Source organism: Dama dama, chromosome 32 (genome assembly GCF_033118175.1).
Source record: "Dama dama isolate Ldn47 chromosome 32, ASM3311817v1, whole genome shotgun sequence".
Classification (NCBI taxonomy): Eukaryota; Metazoa; Chordata; class Mammalia; order Artiodactyla; family Cervidae; genus Dama; species Dama dama.
The window spans coordinates 25,452,928-25,459,021 of record NC_083712.1 but is presented as its reverse complement, the minus strand read 5'-3'; positions in this window follow the sequence as shown (position 1 = coordinate 25,459,021).

Sequence of the window (6,094 nt, the reverse complement as noted above, 5' to 3'; positions counted from 1 at the left end):
TGAACAAAGTTTTAATTATCTTATGAGTTCATTTCATCTGCCCAGACTCAGAAGTATCCACAACAGAATATCCTTCAGGCCAGCAGTTTATAGAAAGCCATTGATTTATTTTGAAAACTAATCACAGCATGTTCAGTATAACAGAGTTCTGTTCTCTCACATACTTAATATATTTCTTGCATTATGACTTTTCCTATGTGTAGTTATCCCCAGTGTACATGTCTGGCAAATCACACATAATTAACTTAATATAAATAGTATAGTTATAAATATTAAGAAATATTAAGTAGAAATCTTCACCTTTAACGAGCTGAATGTCCCAGAGTATAGTTGCATGTTTAAGGCCATTTTGTTAATCAAATGATATCATGAAAAGACGGAAAATTATAAAGTGCTATATCAGCCCATAGTGGTAGCATTCAACATTGCTGTTAAACCTCACTCTTTGTTAGACTGTGTCCATATATATACATTTCAGGGGTTTTTTTCCATTTTCATTGCCCTTTCACCTGTTGCCTCACAGTACGTATAGGCATAGCTTACTCTGACAGATGAAGTAGTACTTGTGGAGGTGCTTTGATGACAAGTGCCATATAAATGTCAGGTATCATGTACGTATTCATGTTGGAGAAAAGAAAGATCCAGAAAAATAAGGGCTAAGATTTTCCTCAAGCTTATACAGCTCAATAGTGAGGTTTTTGCTTCCTTTTCGGTGTGCTAACTGACATAATTTAAAATCTATTTCCAAAACAGAGTTTTTAAAAGTACTTACAAGAACCTTTTCTGATATGTTCTGGTTATATACTCTTAAGTAATTTTTCCTTCTTTAGGTAAACAGGCAAAGTCTAAAGAGCCTTCATTATAATGGATTTTAGATGTGGAGTTTTCCCAGTGTCACTTTCACCAAGTTATCTTCCTTCTACTACATTTTATTTACTCTTCTTTCTATTCCCTGACTCTTAACTATCTCCAAATCGCTCAAAACGTTGAAGACACAGGAAGAGTAATGGAGTTGTACTACAAAATTAGTATTTCAGATAGTTTTTTGGTTTTTGTGTTTGTTGTTTACTCAAGTGTAGTTAATTTACAGTATTAGTTTCAAGTGTGCAACATGATGATTCATTATTTTTATAGATCATACTCCATTTAAAGTTTTTATAAAATACTGGCTGTCTGCCCTGTGCTGTACAGTATGTTCTTGCAGCTTATTTATTTTATACATAGTAGTTTGTACCTCTTTATTCCCTACCCCTGGCTTGCACCTCCCCCTTTTCTTCTCCTTACTGGTAACCACTAGTTTGTTCTCTGTGAGTCTGTTTCTGTTTTGTTATACTCATTTCTTATATATTTTAGATTTCACATATAACTGATAAGATACAGGTTTTGTCTTTCTCTGACTTATTCTACTAGGCATAATACACTCCAGGTTTATCTGTGTTGTTGTAAATGGCAAGATTTCATTCTTTTTTATGGCTGTGTGTAATATTCCATCATGTGTGTGTGTGCGTGTCTGTACCACATTTTCTTTACCCATTCATTTATTGATGAGCATTTGGGTTGCTTCCGTATCTTGGCAGTTGTAAATAATGCTGCAGTAAACATTGATGTGCATGTATCTTTTCAAATTAGTGTTTTTGTTTTCTTTGGGTATGTACCCAGAAGTGAAATTGTTGGTCATATGGCAGGTTGTTTTTAGTATGTTTAGTATGTTTTAGTATGTTCAGTATGTTTTAGTATGTTTAATATGTTTAGTTTTAGTATGGAAAAATTTCCATACTGTTTTCCATAGTGGCTGCAAATGTGCATTCCCACCCAACAGTATACACGGTGTTTGCTCCACATCATCAACAACACCTGTTATTTGTTGTTCTTTTTGATGGTAGGCATTCTGACAGGTGTGAGGTGACAACTTGTGGTTTAGATTTGCATTTCCCTGATGGTTAATGATGTTGAGCATCTTTTCATGTGCCTGCTGGCCATCTGTATGTCTTTGGAAAAATGTTTATTCAGATTATCTGCCTGTTTTTTAATTGGGTTGTTTGTTTTTCTGTGGTGAGTTGTGTGAGTTCATTGTATGTTTTGAATACTAACCCTTTATCAGATAAATCATTTGCAACTATCATCTCCCATTCAGCGGGTGGCCTTTTCCTTTTGTGTATAGTTTCCTTTGCTGTGCAAAAACTTTATAGTTTGATCTGGTTCCATTTGTTTATTTCTGCTTTTGTTTCCTTTGCTTGAGGAGGAGACATATCTAAAAAAATGTTTGGGGGGGACTGATGTCAAAGAGTGTACTACCTGCTTTCTTCTAGGAGTTTTAAGGTTTGTGGTCTTACATTTAGGTCCATGTTGAGTTTATTTTTGTATATTGTGTAAGTAAATGTTCTAACTTCATTCTTTTATGTGTAGCTTTCTGGTTTTCCCAGCACCAGTTATTGAAGAGACTGCCTTTCCCCCATTATGTATTCTTGTCTCCTGACCTTATGCGTGTGGGTTTATCTCTGGACTCTGTCTGTTTGCACTGAGCTGATGTGTCTGTTTCTGTGCCAGTACCGTGTGCTTTTGGTTTCTGTGGCTTTACTGTGTGCTCTGACGTCAGGGACAGCGACTCCTCCAGCTCTGTTCTGTTTTCTTAAGATTGTTTTGGCTGTTTCAAATAGGATTAGGTTTTTGGATTACAAAATTAGAAAATTTACAAAATTATAAAATTTTCAGTTTTATTTGGGTTATGTCACATGTGATTGCCCTTTTTTTTTTCTTCTCCCTATCTGCCTTTATATTCTACCACTACCACTTGCCAAATTTACGTTGTACAGGTGTCTAATAGATTAATTTTTAATAACCCTTTTTTGTTATCCATTATTTAATTCTATTGTATTTCAGTATAATTTCTGATAATAGCTGGAAAAATAAGGTGTATTTCAAGATGTAAATGTTTTCTAACCAAAGAAACGTCTTCTATTTCTTGTTTCATGTGATTCTGAAATTTATTATTTGATAGTGTCGGTGGTCCGTCTTAGATTTTCATCTAGAAAATTTCTGTACCTTTCAAGGAATTGTCGGGATTTAAAAGCTCGGCTTCATATAACATTGTGTAGTTTAACTTTTTTTCTTCTATCAGTATTAGCAGTTATTTAAATATATTAGAGCCTTTATATTCTTTTTACAGACAGTATTTGGACAACTATTCTAAACAAGTAATAAAGAGATAGTATGACTGACATTTGGAAACATACGATGCATAAAAACATAGTTATAGCCCCTTCTATTCCTTTTTCCTATCTGCAAAATGAAAGAATTATCCTGGATCCAAGGATGCTCTTAGTAATTACATTAGGTCAAATGATAACTGTCTACACCTTTCAAAGGAAGATTTATGAAAAGAATTAAAAATGGAAATTAATAACCATTTGTCACAGTGAACAGGAAAGTGTTGAAAACCTGTAGTCTCTTTTTGTTGTATAACAAAATTGGGATTATGTTACAAGGATCCATGTGACCTTAACTTTTTTCAGTCATTTCATCATCTGTGAGACTCTGGCCCCTTCCATTGGCATGGTGACAACCTGAAAAGAAAGTATCCTTTTTTGTTGTTACTTAATATTTAGAGGCCTTTCTGGGCATGTTCCCCAAGACAAACTGCAGGGGATGGGAGAAAGGTGCTACTACAGAATAACAATTTTTCTGACTACTCCCTTTAGGCTTTGTAAAACCAAAGTCAGATGGTATATAATCTTATCCTGCACCTTAAATGCAAACAACCAAATGATGTTTTAAATTTTTAGTCTTCTGACTTTGGCATTCTAGAATTGCTGTATGGTGAGATTTATGAAATGCATATGAAAGAAAGTACATAGAAGTTCTTACAGCAAATGTTGTTGGCACTCCCTGAGACCTAATATTTAGATTTCTCAGTTACATTTTGTAACCTGGGTGATCGCATCTGTCCTCATAACTTGGTTTTCAATCGTAATCTGCCTGCTTCTAAGTTTATATGTCAGTACAACCTCCCTCACGTCTCAAACTCTAGGTTCTTCTTTTGACTATCTGGTCAGTTCTTTGACCTTGTTGTGTCCAAAACTTGAGCTTTTGATTTCTCCAAATCTGATTTTTCTGTGGTTTCCCCATTAATTAAATGGCATTTCATCTTACTTTCTCAAGAAAAAATCCCTGAAATTATCGGTAGCTCTACGCCCAGATCCAACTAATCAGTGCTACCTTTAAGATATAACTAGAATCTAACCAGTTCTCAGTACCTCTTCTACTACCATCTGTATTTAAGACACCCTTATCTCTTGACTGGATTATTATGGTTGTTTCTCAGTGGGCCCTACCCCTTCCTTCCTTGGCTTTCTGTGACCTAGTCTCATCACAGTAGCAAGAGTGGTTCTGTTCAGATGTTGGTAGCTTTTTCTATTTCATTTCAAATAAGAGCAAAATAGTCTTTCCAAGGCCCTACAGGACCAGTTCTCAACCTCTACCTGACTTCTCAGTTTCCCCATTATTCATTCAACTTGAGTCAAAGACTTTTTGCTGTTTCTCAAACATGTGCTGCGGGCCTCTTCCACTCCTGGTCCTTTGCGTTGGCTGTTCTCTCAACTTAGAATGCTTTTCTCAGCAATTTAAATGGCACACATTTAGTGATATCTGTGTGTATCCAACTTAAACTTACAACTCAAACAGATGACTCTCCCTTGCCACTGTTTTTTTTTTTTTTTAGTCTATTACTTACCAACTAATGCTTTTTTACTTATTTTCTGTTTTCTCTTTACCCTGTAATTAAGGGGAAAGGGCAGGAATTTTTCTCTGCTGCTTCTGTTGCAATATAACTAATTTTTAGAGCAGATCTTGGCATATAGAAAGTGTTTACTGTCTATGAATAAATGATTAAATTCTGTTAGTGTTTCAAAGAGAGGTTCAAGTTGTTACATTTTACTAAGTAGGATTGGCTATCTCATTTAATTATGGCAGATTCTTTTCCACTTCAACAATTTTGAAAAGAACAGTGTAATAGTCCTATAACAGTATATTTCAGACTGAAATACACTATAAAATAGTGTATTTCCACAAATATATTCCTAGCTGTTATTTTTCAAATTTGCTAATAGGTCATATGCCTTGACAGATATGATCAAAATGAATATAGAATCATTTATAAAATGAAGTGAACTCAGTGATAACGACAGTAGATTTTAAACCAGTCATTGGAAAGTCATTCAAAAAACCAGGTTTTATTCAGATTTAAGAATACCTACTAAGGGCTTCTGGGAAGGGACTGAGACACACAGCTACCCGCCCCCTCCGCCTCACCCATTTGGCACCACCTGTAAGTTTGGCAGTGTGCACCAAGGTTTTTACATGTTTACTTACATCCTTTGACAGAGCAATTCAGTTTCTAAAAGTGTATCCTGAAGATAAGTTGTAAGAATTCCTTTTATATTCTAGATAATAGTCCTTTGTCTTATATGTTTGTTTAAATTATTTCCTCCCAGTAGGCGGCTTGTATTTATGATTTTTTTTTTTTTAATGTTTGGTACTTTGTATCCTAAGGAATATTTATTTGCCTGTGCCAAAGTCATTGAGATTTTTTTTCCCCTACTTCTAACGGTTCTACAGTCTTAGCTTTTACATGTAGGTGTATTGTTCATTTTGAGTAATTTTTTATATGATGTGAGGTAAGGATAAGATTTATTTTCCTCCCATATAAAGATATATGGGAGCAAACACCATTTGTTGACAAGACTGTCCCTCTCTGTTATGAACTATCTTGTCACCTTTATGGAAGTCGGTTGGCCATATGTGGATCTGTGTGTGGAATCTCTGTCCCACTCATATATCTAGTCTTACTAGATATATCCATGTCACTATTGTAGTTTTTTAGAGTAGGCAATGTAAGTCTTCTAAGTGTGTTCTTTTTTTTCCTCAAGAACTTTTGGCTATTCTGTGTCTGTAATCTTGCATTTCCAATTGCAGAACTCTTAGTTTTCATAAAAAAACAGGCCGGGATTTTAATTGGAATTGCATTGAATAAATAGACCAATTTGAGAAAGTTAAGAATGTAAACGATACTGTTTTCCATTCCATGAACACTAGCTTT